The sequence below is a fragment of the Kogia breviceps genome, chromosome 6 (genome assembly GCF_026419965.1).
Source record: "Kogia breviceps isolate mKogBre1 chromosome 6, mKogBre1 haplotype 1, whole genome shotgun sequence".
Classification (NCBI taxonomy): domain Eukaryota; kingdom Metazoa; phylum Chordata; class Mammalia; order Artiodactyla; family Physeteridae; genus Kogia; species Kogia breviceps.
In genome coordinates this window covers 131,005,891-131,020,968 of record NC_081315.1, presented here as the reverse complement: position 1 = coordinate 131,020,968, position 15,078 = coordinate 131,005,891, and the positions used below count along the sequence as shown (strand labels likewise).

At 37.0% G+C, this 15,078-nt stretch overlaps 1 protein-coding gene across 1 annotated transcript in view; it reads right to left on the bottom strand.

Moving 5' to 3' along the window:
* Positions 1-15,078, bottom strand: part of FAT4 (FAT atypical cadherin 4) — a 172,616-nt gene that overhangs the window by 151,368 nt on the left and 6,170 nt on the right. The window lies entirely within an intron of this gene.

Genomic DNA, 15,078 nt, shown 5'->3' with positions numbered 1-15,078 from the left:
GTCCACCTGTGCTCAGTTTGACCCAAATTTTGGCAAGCTAACGTGGTCCCTCCTATCCCAAAGCATCTTGTCCTATAAAGAAAATTTTTACTCCTACTTCCTTCATTTTCCAGCACATCTGGGGTCAAGTGTGTTCTAAATCTGCCAGGCTGTGGACGTGAAATACTAAGGATTCATTAGTTACTTGTACTTAATTACAACCTCAATGGATAAATAAATAACTTTCCCTATTTTATTATGCAAAGTAATAAAATACTAAGCTGTAGTTGCAACACAGGCAGTTCTGTCCCATTTAGTCATATACATGAATTAGTATTTTAATCTTTTTAGTGGAGAATTGAAGTTACCATCTTAAAAAAAGAGACTGAGCCAACTTTTTGTAGCAATTAAAGGACTGCCATACAGCTACCAGTGAGGAAAAATGCTACAATAAAGCAATATAACTAATTCAAGCAGAATTTAGTAACTCAATTATGTTTCTAAGAAATGGCCACAATCTAAGACACAGGTTGCTAGATGTGGGCCAACTATTTTAACCAATTGCTTTAAATGAACTTTTAAAAAAATACAAGTAAAGCTAAAATCTTACCAAAGGATTAAGCTATAATCTTAGGGAAAACCGCTGTCATCCAGTTACCCCTGTGATGTGCTGCGGATACGCTAATGTGAAAACCTCAGTAGGAATGTTCATCATGTGATCATAAAATATTACTCCACTACGTGATATAAAGCCAAACAAGAGCACTCTACCAACCGTGGAATCTCTTTTGATCCATAAATAAATTATTTGTTAGAATCGCAGTTTTAAAATTTGTCATAAGTACGTTCTAAAAGACATCACAATTAATCTCCAAAACATGCAAGCAACACATGCAGCTCAATATCAAAAAAACAAACAACCCAATCCAAAAATGGGCAGAAGACCTAAATAGACATTTCTCCGAAGAAGATATACAGATTGCCAACAAACACATGAAAGAATGCTCAACATCATTAATCATTAGAGAAATGCAAATCAAAACTACAATGAGATATCATCTCACACCAGTCAGAATGGCCATCATGAAAAACTCTAGAAACAATAAATGCTGGAGAGGGTTTGGAGAAAAGGGAACATTCTTGCACTGTTGGTGGGAACGTAAATTGATACAGCCACTATGGAGAACAGTATGGAGGTTCCTTAAAAAACTACAAATAAAACTACCATATGACCCCGCAATCCCACTACTGGGCATATACCCTGAGAAAACCATAATTCAAAAAGAGTCATGCACCAAAATGTTCATTGCAGCTCTATATACGATAGCCGGGATATGGAAGCAACCTAGGTGTTCATCAACAGATGAATGGATAAAGAACATGTGGCACATATATACAATGGAATATTACTCAGCCATAAAAAGGAACGAAACTGAGTTATTTGTAGTGAGGTTGATGGACCTAGAGACTGTCATATAGAGTGAAGTAAGTCAGAAAGAGAAAAACAAATACCATATGCTAACACATATATATGGAATCTAAAAAAAAGAGAAAAAAGAAAAAAAAAAGGTCAGAAGAACCTAGGGGCAAGATGGGAATAAAGATGCAGACCTACTAGAGAATGGACTTGAGGATATGGGGAGGGGGAAGGGTAAGCTGCGACAAAGTGAGAGAGTGGCATGGACATATATACACTACCAAAAGTAAAATAGATAGCTAGTGGGAAGCAGCCGCATAGCACAGGGAGATCAGCTCGGTGCTTTGTGACCACCTAGAGGGGTGGGATAGGGAGGGTGGGAGGGCGGGAGACACAAGAGGGAAGAGATACGGGAACATATGTATATGTATAACTGATTCACTTTGTTGTAAAGCAGAAACTAACACACCACTGTAAAGCAATTATACTCCAATAAAGATGTTAAAAAAAAAAAGAGAACCTGAGGAGGGGGGAAATAAATAAATAAAAGACATCACAATAGGAGATATTGAAAATCTGTCATTGTACTAGTAAATGTACCATTGAGAAAATCATCACTTAAAAATAGATCTCTTGGTGCTTCCCTGGTGGCGCAGTGGTTGAGAGTCTGCCTGCTGATGCAGGGGACGCAGGTTCGTGCCCTGGTCCCGGAGGATCCCACATGCGGAGCCTGTGCTCCGCAACGGGAGAGGCCACAGCAGTGAGAGGCCCGCGTACCACAAAAATAAATAAATAAATAGATCTCTTGAGCATCTGTGAGATAAATTCCTCTTAGGTCTTTAAGGTTTAGAAAATCGATATTTCTTTTGTTAACTGTCTTACGTATGTGCTTGTTTATTCTAGGACATCATGACTTATCTACCTGATCTTATTTCTCTGTTTGATTTGGCATTTCGAAAATTAAACTTAGTGGACTACCTAAGTCATACATTTCTGTATGTTAATCTTACATATTCCAGGATTACTTTTTAGCTACACTTATTTTTACTTCCTAGAGGTTAATTTAACGATTTTATCTTCGTTTCATTGTATATATACTTTTGCAACCTGCTTCAAACCCACTGTAGCATGAAGTGGCTTCATATATATATGTACACACGCATATATATATATATATATATATATAGAGAGAGAGAGAGAGAGAGAGTAAATGTCTTGACTAAAAAACAAAGTTACATACTATAGAACACTATGTCAAGCAGAAGGGAAGCACATCTTCTTTGGATATTTGCTGTTTTTGAACAATTTCAGAAAGTAATAAAGCATTTTTCTTTTCAGGAAAATATTTTAATTATGAATTAGAAAATTCTCACTTAAGAAGTTACCAGAATTTATATGTTTTATAAAAAACAAAGTAGTTTTGAAGAAAAGATAGTTTTACCTATATTTGATGGGAGCAGCCAATTTGACTTCAATTAATAGAATTGCACTAAGTAATTGACAAAAAATTTTTTTTCAAATTAGGTTCTCAGATAAGCACACATGATTTCATGGTAGTCAATATCTGACAATTGAGAGATGAACATTTCTCATCTAAATGAGAGAGAAGGCTTTAAAATGACACAGACACTGAATAATCTATTTTAATTTTCTTGTTTCATAAGCAACTAAGCCTCTCAACAAAGTTTCTGGATTAGTAAATTAATTCCCTTAAGAGACTATAACTATTATTGAATTATGTCAACAATAATGAAATGATGGATAGGTAAATAGCATCAATTTAACCACAGACAGGCAGTGTGGTTTAGTGCCAAGCATGTGGACCAAAGTTAGAAAAAACCTAAATGTTACTCTAGATTTGTGATCACATACAAATCATGAAATTATCTGTGCCTTTTCCTTAAAATGAAGCAAAAAACACCTGATATGCCTCTGTACAGACTTGTGAGGGAAATTTAAAAAAAAAAAAGGAGGGATAGAGTTCTAAAACACTTTGGAAATAGAAAGCGTTTTTTTAAATGTTAATGTACCAAAATGTTTATTGCAGCTCTATTTACGATAGCCAGGACATGGAAGCAACCTAAATGTCCATCAACAGATGAATGGATAAGGAAGATGTGGCACATATATACAATGGAATATTACTCAGCCATAAAAAGAAATGAAACTGAGTTATTTGTAATGAGGTGGATGGACCTAGAGTCTGTCATACAGAGTGAAGTAAGTCAGAAGGAGAAAAACAAATATCGTATGCTAACACATATATATGGAATCTAAAAAAAAAAAAAAGTCATGAAGAGATTAGTGGTAGGATGGGAATAAAACACAGACCTACTAGAGCACGGACTTGAGGATATGGGGAGGGGGAAGGGTAAGCTGTGACGATGTGAGAGAGTGGCAGGGACATATACACACTACCAAATGTAAATTAGAGAGCTAGTGGGAAGCTGCCGCATAGCACAGGGAGTTCACCTCTGTGCTTTGTGACCACCTAGAGGGGTGGGATAGGGAGGGTGGGAGGGAGGGTGACACAAGAGGGAAGAGTTATGGGAACAAATGTATATGTATAACTGATTCACTTTGTTGTAAAGGAGAAACTAACACACTATTGTAAAACAGTTATATTCAAATAAAGATGTTAAAAAAAAACAATAAATGTTAATAGTTCTGTGCATATCTGCATTTTGAAAAACAAGGAAGGAAACTAACAAACTTTAGTGAGCATCTTGTTTTTCCACCCTCACAAGACGCCATGAAACAGGTAATCATTCCCATTTTACAGATGAGAAAAATGAAATTCAGACAGCAACCATGCAAACGTTTGAATCAAGCTTCTTCCAGATCAAAAGCATGCACTATTTCACATACACTTCAGTCAGAATGAAATGTTAAACAATATTTTATTTGCTGTGTTTTTTAAATCAAGTTTACTAATACTATTGATGTTAAATATTGAGCAACGGTGTAAATTTGAAAAAAGAATGACAGTATTTAAATGTATCAATATCCAAAGTAGAATATCGTTATCCTGCTTTTTTGCAGAAAGAAAAACATGGTTTACAATAAGTTAAGATTTGCTCTCTAAAGCAAAATTTGATAAGTTCTAAGGAAAGGAGAAGACATGGTAACAGAGTAGCATACATTGTTATATATACTCTAAAATGTTCTACTTTACCAAAATGTCTATAAAATAAGCATTAGTGATCTCACTGTACTTTAGACAATACAGATTTCTGGATATTGAGTTACAGGCTCTTAGCCAGTCAAGTCATGCAGCCACAGTCATTCTACCCAGGAAAATCAGTCCTGGCCAATTAGCTAGCTTCACTAATTTCAGAAGAAGCTCCATGGCTTGGCTTGAGATACGAAAAATGACTCCTTTCCTTCAGCACGCATCACTGACTGAGCTTCTGGCCTTTAAGCAGCATATTTGCAGCATGTTCAACAGTAATTCCTTACTTTATCAAAGATTTACTGAGCATCTGCATTGATCCAGCTCTATTGAAGGTGATGGGAATACAGCAATAATAAACAGATGAAAACCTTTCCCCTGTTGGAACATATATTTTAGAGGGAAGACATACCATACACAAAATAAAGAAGTAACATATGTGTTATGTTGGGTGATGATAAGGACTAAGAAGAAACGAAAAGAAGAAAAGAGAAGAAGGAAGGTTGAGGGAATAAGAACTTTGCAAGGTGACTTTGAGAAAAGATGTGAGAGAAGCACAAAGCCAGCAGCCCAGGCTGAGAGCCCAGGCAGCCCAAGGCTGTGAGGCAGGAGCACCCGAGGCTCGGCCACAGCCCACAGTGAAGCAGCTGAGCAAGCTTAGGGAGGGAGAGCCAAGAAGAAGAGAAGCCAGGAAATGACTGACTGATGAGAGCAGGCCACATAGGGCCCTGGGGCTCACTGTAAGGATCTGGCTTTTACTACGAGTGAAATGGAAAGCTTTGGGTTTTGAGCATAGGAGTGAAATGATCTGACCTACATTTTAAAGGATCACTCCACCTGCTAGACTAAATCAAAGAGATGAAGGACAGAAGCAGGGAAATCAATTCATCCATTCATTAATTATTCATTCATTCATTCATTCATCCAACAAAAATTTACTTTGCGCCTACTATGTTCCAACTAATGTTCTAGGCTCTTGAGGTACATCCGTGAACACAGAAGATAAATACACCTGCCCTTGTGGAACTTCATTCTAGCAGGGGGAAGACAGATAAAACATAATCAAAATTACAGATCAGCAAATTATATCACACATGCACTTACACCTGTATAGCGTATATATATATTATTCAAAGTAATGAGATTGGCTGGGCTCATCACCTCAGTGGAATAGATTAGAAAGAGAAGAATTTCAAGAATTGATTCCAGGGGCATCCCAGTATTTTGCATTTCGGGAGATGAGAAGAAGCTGGTGAAGGAGGCTGATCGATTCTACGGAGGAGGAATACAAAACACTATAATAGAGAAATGGAGATCAGGCAGGATGGGGGAGTGGGGGAGCTGCAGTAATAAGTCAGTAAAGGAAGGTTAGTTCTCACTTAGAATGGGAGATACAAGCAAATACTTGAAGTGTGGGAGGAAATTATCCAAGTAGGCGCTCTGGAGGAAAGAGCATTCTATGTAGAGTGAGGATCCAGGAGCAAGAGCTTTGAGGCAGGTGTATTCCTAGCAAGTTTGGGGACTAGCAAGAAGCCAGTATGAGTAAAGAAGATGAGCAAGGAAAGAGAAGAGTGGGAAAGAATGATGGAGATCAGTAAGAAGATGTCTGTCTTCAATAATCCAAGGGAAGGATGATGGCGTGTTAGATAAAGGTAGTAACAGTATAAGTGATGAGAAAAGATGAGTTTCTGAATATACATATATACATATATTTTTGTTGTTGTTGTTGTTGTTGTTGTTTTTGTTTGGCTGCATTGGGTCTTTGTTGCTGTGCACGGGCCCTCTCTATTTGCAGAGAGCGGGGGCCACTCTTCGCTGCGGTGGGTGGGCCTCTCATTGCGGTGGCCTCTCCCGCTGTGGGGCATGGGCTCCAGGTGCACAGGCTTCGGTAGCTGTGGCTCGCGGGCTCAGCAGTTGTGGCTCGCGGGCTGTAGAGTGCAGGCTCAGTAGTTGTGGCACACGGGCTCAGTTGCTCCGTGGCACATGGGATCCTCCCGGACCAGGGCTCGAACCCGTGCCCCTGCACTGACAGACGGATTCCCAACCACTGCGCCACCAGGGAAGTCCTTGATATACTTTTAAGAGAGAGCCAAGATTAACTGATAGAGTGCACATAGGGGGTGAAAGTGAGAAGTCAAAGAACACCAAGTTTTTTGACCCGAGCAGTTAGAAGATGGGGGTTGCCATCAATTGAAAAGGAGTGGCTGAGGGTTCTTGAGTTGGTTTTTATTGGGTAAGATATCAAGAGCTCAGATTTGGAAATGTTAATTTAAAATATCTATTAAGAAACTAATCAAATGTAATGAGTAAGTGGTTGGTTATATGAATATGGAATTCAGGAGAGATAGACAGGGTGGAGACAAAATATTGGACTCATCTGTTCATATGTTATTTAAAATCATGAGCTTGATTTAGATCTTCAAGGGAATAAGTGTAGATTAAAAAGGAAGAGGTTTTCAAGAACTGATTCTAGGGATATTCCAACAGTTAAGATTTGAGGGCATGGAGAGAAGCTGGTGAAGGAGGCTGAAAAAGAACTGGTCCAAGAAACAGAATAAAAATCCTGAGAGTTTGATTACTTAGAAGTATATATACAATGGGCACTGAGATTGGCCCAAAGGATGTAAACTTGTGGCTATCATGGTGGCTTTGGTAAGAGCAATTTTACTAGTGTGGCAGAAGCCAAGCCTGATGGGGGTGGATTTAAGAGATAATGAGAAGAAAGAAGACAAATATAGCAACTCTTTCAAAAATTTTGCTGAAAAGGGAAAAAGTAAATGAGCCAGTAACTGGAAGAATGGAAATATATTCTCACTGCACATTGAAACATAAAATGAAGAACTGACATTATAGGTCCATTTATTCAAGCCTAACCTAAATAAAGATTAATAGGGACCTAAAGTAATCCTACTATTGGGTCATTAACTAAACTTCACTTTACCCTGTATTTCTTCAGTCACCAGTATGAAGAAATATAAAAATATGAAATCAACTTTTTACGCAGTAAAACTTGTATGCCTATGAGAGTACAGAAAGTATCAAGCATTCTTAGAACATGTTGTATTGGGATTACTGACTTGAAGCACAAGTCAGTATGCAAGTCAATACTCAAGTCAGACTGCTGGGTTCATATTCGATTCCACCATAAACCAGCTCCCTAAACTTGACCTCCATTAGCCTCGGTATCCTGATTTGTCAAATGGTGAGATGTCATGGATTATGGTGAAGGCAAGACAATGCCCCAGTGCTCACCAGGGTCTGACATAATGTAAACACTTTATCTATGTTAGAATCTATACATGATAAAACATTTCAGAAAAATGTCAATAATCTGAAACAAATAATCCATAACAATGCCATTGGCTCCCAGTTGCCAAACAGGGTTTAAAAATGTCTCTCAACATTTCCCCAATACCTTAAAACTTGGTTTTAATTTTAATTCTAATTGTTTCCTAAATATGCATACATGTCTGGAAACTGCATCCCTATAGTGAATTCTTGACTGCCACATGTAAATTACCTTCCAGTTAGTGTTTCTGTCACCTTCATGACTTTATTGTCCCATTTTGTCTCAGGATTTTAACACCAGGGAAAATCCAGTAATCTTTGTACAATGGTTGCATACATGTTAGTACATGGTATTTTATATATATATATATAATACTTGTATATACTTTATAAATGATATTTGTCTAACAGAATTTTTAAAAATTTTCACTTCTCTGCCTTCTTCATACTCTCTCCTCCTTATTTATTGTACTACTAAAATTGGCTGCTGTTGTCACAGACTACTTAAAGCCTGGAAGCATTAGAATATATTTACCATATTCCATATCTAGGAGACTTTAAGAAACCCTTTGATTCATTCTGGCCATGTCACTTGCCAGTTACTCTTCTTCAATTTCACTCCCAAGCTCCTTCTTCTGAATACTACCTAATTTCATGGGTATTCATCAAGAGCTGAACCTTAGATATAGTAATTCTTGGAAGAGAGGACATACCTCAGGGCCTGTGGATTCCTTTATAGTCACTAACTCAAGAGTCCCTCACAGCTAATGAGGTTCTCTGGCAGTTTTTCACCGTAGTGATGACAAAGTGCAAGCTGCAGACAGTGCAATGAAAAATTGATTCCACAAAATATGAAGTACATAAATATCTTTTCAAAACTATTCCTAGAGTAGTTGCCTCAAAATCTAATGGAACAATGAAGGATTAAAGTAATTTGGGTTTTAATAAAGGCAAAAAAAAGAAATAAACAATAACTTTGTCAGAAAATAAACTGTATCTATGGAAATATATCAACAAAAAGAGAGAGACCAAATCAAGCATCCTGAAGCCATATATGAAATATGCAGCATGAGCTCAATTGTCCATCAATATTCTCGTCTGTGATACACATTTGTACATGTCTTGAAAACTTACAGAGGGCTTTAAGTCACAGTTTTTAATAAATTTAAGCACATACCAACAGGGAAAAAATAGAATCAGAAAATAATCATAGATTGTTTAAAAAAAAAAAAAACACCGTGGAAGTCAAAAGTCGAGGAAGTAAGAAAATGTTTTCCTCCTTTGAATATAATCTTCACACTCCACCCACACAATTTCATCATTATGCCTTAGGAGAGTATGACTTATCATCTGAAAATCCAAAAATGGATTCTCCACCTGTTCTCCACAAATAAACTACGGCAACTGTTTCCAACCTGTACAGTCGTGTAAATCAGGAGAGTCACTGCATATATGTGTGCCCCTTCTCTGTCTCCGGTGCCCCTCTCTCATATTCTCACCCCTCTTCCCTGCTCCAAAAACACCTCCGCAGGTCCTCAACTTGGAATCCTCGCTGCTACCAGTAACTGACCCATAGGAATGTACAGCATCTGCTGATGGCCTTGACTGAGGCGGCAAAAATCATGCTTCTCTTGGTTCAGACAATACATAGAACTACTTTTCAAAGAGTTTTTAACACCAATAAGGGTGTGAAAACAAGATTATCAAAAGCATACATCTATACTTTTATCTGTGGAGTAAAAAAGCCCCTCTCTTGACAAAGGCCACAGATTGCCCTGTCTTTATAGGACAGTATCTATGAACACAAATAATGGATTATGCAACTCTGGATGTGATTTTTCTTTCTATCAACCTGAACCTAAGCAAATCATTGAACTTTTCTGAGACTGTTTCCACAACTACGAAGTGGGAGCGATATGACTAAAGTTGTTGTGAGGCTCAAATGATAAAAATCCCTAAAGAAGCACTTAGCACTCGGGTCAATGACTGAACATAGTGATATGCAATAAATTTTATAATAATTATTATTATCATTATGATTAAATATTCAGTTCTGTTGCTTACATTTTGCCAGTGAGGAATGACACACAAGATATACAGATGTTTAATATAAGGTGCACTAACTCTCCTTCTAAACCTGTTGGAAGAAAATCATTTCTAAACTTGATATTCAGTATTGATATTACAAACATCTCCATCATTTCTCCTGGAACTCTAGATGGTTTCACTGTAAAAATAAACTTATTTATTATCAATTGCTAAAACTCATTTCTAATCTAAATGCAATCATAATTTGTTCACTTAACATTCTAAACACACTTTTAATAGAATATTTCTAGTTGCTTTTGTTGTTGTTGTTGTTTTACTGAATTGCAAAAACCTCAGTGCCTAGACCAATGGTTCTCCCAACGTGGAACATGGGGCCCTAGGCATACCAGAGACCCATTAAAGAGGCCTGGGAAATAAAAACTGTGTTCATAATTATACAAAACATCGTTTGCCTTTTTCCTATGTTGACATTTACACTAGAGGTGCAAAAGCAAAGGGCAGGTAAAACTGCTGGTGCCTTAGCACAAAGCAAAGCAGTAGTTCCAAAGTATTCAGCTCTAATTGTATTCTTCACTTACTAGTCACAGTAAAAATAAAATGCCAGTTTCACTTAAAAACTGAAGAACTCTCCTTGAAGGAACAGTAAAATGATTAATATTATTAAATCTAGACCATTAAATCCTGACGTCTTTTCAATATTTGGGTGACAAATAGTGAAACATGCACAAAGAACCATTAATCTGTACCACTGTAAGTAGACTCAAAGAAATGCATGTGTGTGATGGATTGAGTTGAAGGCTGAACTAGGTGCTCTATTTACAGAACCCAATTTTTACTTGAAAGAACAACTGACAGAGAAACTACGCTTTTTTTTAGATTTGGTATGTGACAGACATTTTTTGTTTGTTTGTTTGAAAATGAACTAAGGGAGCCTAATACGTCAGGACAACAACTAACAAAGTATGTTACTCGTGATAAAATTTGAGCTTTCAAGTGAAAATTCAAATTTGGGAAACTTCGAACCATCACCATGAGGTTGTGAGTCAATATATTTAACGACTCTTTTGATAAGATCCTTATCAGTTATAACCAGTATTTTCCAAATGATCAATGCCTGATATTTCTAAGTCACACATAGGTAAAATTTCCATTCAGAATGCAAGATAGATCAGCATTTTCATGAAACAAAATATGAAAAGTTCACTGGTAGGGTTTCAGATTCCTAATTGCAAGTAAGTTTTAAGAAACAGTCAGTTGTGGAATTCTGGTGTAGTATCAAAAGAAAATCATCAATTATCTGAAAAGGATATCCAAATATCTTTCCCTTTGTCTATCTGAGTGAGAACGGATTATCTTCATATACTTTAACCAAAAGAACATATTGCAATAGATGGAATAAGAAGATTTGAGAATCCAGCTGTCTTCTCTTAGGCCAGATATTAAAGGGATTTATTAAAATGTAAAATAATGTCTCTCTTTTCATTATTTTTTAAGTTTGGCAAAATTAAGTTCTTTTAGTAAAATAAAAATAAAATAAAATAAAAATATGTTATATGGTTAATGTGATTTTAAAGAAATTAATAAACACTTTTAAATTTTCTCAGTTTTAATGTTCAAAATATAAATATTAATAGATAAGACACACCTAAGCAAAAGCTCTTTGGGGTCCTGCGACCAACAAATTTGAGAACTGCAACTTAGAAGCATATACAGTATTTCTCTCCATTTAAACCCTAAGTTCCATGTGAGTCCACCCACCTAAATTCCTCTTTCCTCTTTGAGTCTTCTGGCAATTCTCAGTTCATTTGTGGAACAGACATAATTGGTATGTCTTTATGTCCTTAGTTCAAATAATGATCAAGACCAAATTTACTAACCTCCTTTATTCCCCCGGCTTCTCTCTGCTGATTATTCCTGAAGCACAAGAATGCACACACCAGCCTTAGCTCTTCTACCATCTCATTCAGCAAACATGTACTGAGCACCTACTATACACCAGGCTCTAGGAGATATTATTATCAAGGAGATATTATACTAGGAGATAGTAAAGACCAATGAGGTGGGATAGGGAGGGTGGGAGGGAGGTTCTAGAGGGAGGCGATATGGGGATATATGGATACATACAGCTGATTCACTTTGTTGTACAGCAGGAACTAACACAACATGGTAAAGCAATTATACTCCAATAAAGATGTAAAAAATAAAAGTAAAAGAAATAAAGACCAATGAGACAAAGCCTTTGACCTTCAAGAAGTCCAACCCAGTCCCTAAGTTGCATGTTCCCATAAAACACATATTAAAAGAGAAATGCTTATGGATGTGCTACATCTCCAATTTTTTTGTTGAACCTAAAAAAGTGGTACAAAATGTGTATGAGCTATTCTAACATAATCAAGACTCTTCTTAGACTACAAAGATATAAAATAAAAGGATAATAAACTTCGTGTCTGCAACACAAAAGCCATCCTTCAAAGACACTCTCATCCATGCCAAAGTTTTAGCTATGACAGGGAGGGGCAGTGAAGGTGTACAACTGGACAGAGCTCTGGAATGAGAAGTATCAGAGCCAAGTCCCCAGCACCGCCCCCTTCCCCCCCATACACAAGTGTCAGAGCTTGAAAAAGAATGCAAATTAAATCATTTCTCTTTTACCCACTGACCCTCTGCTTGTCCATGGAATGTGATCAGCCATGACTCCAGCCAGAAACCTGAGTAAGCAACCCAGACTCCTATCAGTGTACATGAATAAACTGTTAAAAAAAGGCATTGGATGGATGGGCTTAGCTTCCCTGGTGGCGCAGTGGTTGAGAGTCCGCCTGCCAATGCAGGGGACACAGGTTCGTGCCCCGGTCCGGGAAGATCCCACATGCCGCGGAGCAGCTGGGCCCGTGAGCCATGGCCGCTGAGCCCGCGCGTCCGGAGCCTGTGCTCCGCAACGGGAGAGGCCCGCATACCGCCAAAAAAAAAAAAAAAAAAAAAAAAGTATTGGAGCAAAGTTTACACTTAGAAACAAACAATTGAAAAATCACCTCTGACAACCAGAGGTAACTTACAGCTTCTTTTTTGCAGAATCACGGCAAATTAACTGTTGGAGCAGAAGGAAAACAACTTTATTGTATACACTTGAAAGACACAACCAATAATAAAGATGAAATTCTAGCTCCCAACTACTGCTTTCAATATTCTTTGGAGAAACACATTTGCTTTTAATTTTAGGAGTGGTTGGAGCTTGGGAACTCAAACTCGGTTTACAATTTCAGCACTTCAGTTCACAGAAGGTACCCTGACAAACAATTTTTTTTCTCATAAAAAAAAAAAATCATCATAATGAATTCTCTCCAGATTTTTAAATAGGCTACAGTAAATGTGAATAACTTTTCATACTGGTGCTATTTGAGGTTAAAAAAAGTAACAGACATATAATCCCCTATTACTAACAAAATGATTTATAATCATTATTTTTTAGTCCTCGTGCCTAATGCAGAAACAGCACTATTTAATAAATTTAAGCTAAGCTAATCTTTGCATATCTCATGGATAAATAATAAGACTAAATAAATCTTCCAATGAAAACAATGGACAGTTATTCTCATTGCAGAGCAAATGTAATGCATTGAACCAAACAAGCAATAACATAATTTGTTTTACTGTTGAACAAATTTAAAGTCTAGAATGACTTAATTGCCTGTCTTTACTAGCTACTTAAATCTCTTCATCTAAGAAATAATTCCAGAGAAGGAAGGTAGAGCCAGGGAGTGGGTTTAGGGGAGGAATAACCCCAAATCAAAATAAAATTACATGTACATCATAGCCTGAGTTAAACCAAATAGCTCAATAAGTAAGACCTATGTTAAGATCTTTAAAAAACGAATTAGGTAAAAGAGGACATATAGGTTAAAAGTTTCTTCAGGGGTATGTGTATAAGATAAAACTGAATTCCACTTAAAATTTTATCTCTGAGAATTATATCTCTATTAAGAATTATATCTAGAATTATATCTCTAATATCCTCTAGGCCATGAATATACTGTTCCATCCATAGAACAGACATAGCTAGCTAACATGAGAAAAAAATCACAGGGGATTCAGAAATGAACATTTTTAAATGAAGAAAACCCCTCACCTCTGTTTAAAAAAAAAAGAAAGCAAGAAAACAAACACATGAGCCTGTCAATTTCACTAGCATGTTGTGTCTGGGTTACTGCCGGGTATCACAAACCACATCTGATATTTTGTGTTTTTGGCTGAGTGACACCAGAATCTCTTTGAAGGGAGTGAGGAGAGAGAACTTAGGAAATGGCAAACGAGCTTTCCAGGGTATAGCTATATCATTTCTAGTTGATTTTCAAAACAACATTGGAAGTAGTTCAATTAAAAAGCAAATCAATGAAACACTGAGGTAGTAACAGCCAAAAATATACCCCGGGAATGGCCGAGCCTGAAATCTTTTGGCTTATGCTTTGAAACACTAGTTTCTTGCCCATCAGCAGACAGAACAACGTGTACCTATACCATGGCATTGAACAACACAGTTTTGTCTCAAGAAACAGCTTCTAATCTCTGATCATTCACAGCACATTACATGCTTTCGTTCAAGAGGGAAGAGAGAGGATTACTCTAAGTCAGAAGATAGTGCCTAAAATGTGAAGGCAGATGAAATCAGGAATCTCCCCAAACTTGGCCCAGCACATTGAAATTAGTCACTGTCTATAAAGAAACTGCCAAGACTGCTGAGGATGTGAAAGTTAATACCGTCCTGATGTAAACTGTCAGTCCACAGCCACTCCCCCTTGAAAGCCATGCTATAATGCTGATTTCTACCAAAGTTGTTCATTTTGGAATAAGGATTTCTTAAGTCTGAAATTGCTCATTCTCTGGTAGGCTTCCTTACTGTGAGGTGTTTAGTTTAGTGTGGTGATGTAACTTAGATAAATGAATTATTATTATTTTTTTTTTGCACTTCTGAAATGGCTAAAGAGTTCTCATTAGCCTTACACATATGATGGCGTGAGATGAAATATAAGGTAAAAACTGCTCATTGTTTGGTTTTGATCAGGATTAAAGCTAAATTGCATGCAATTCTTGTTAGCCTGTGTGACAGAACGTTTTTATATGCTCCTGTCAGTAAAATGAACAATCAACAGTAAAGGTAAATTACTATAGAAAGTAAATA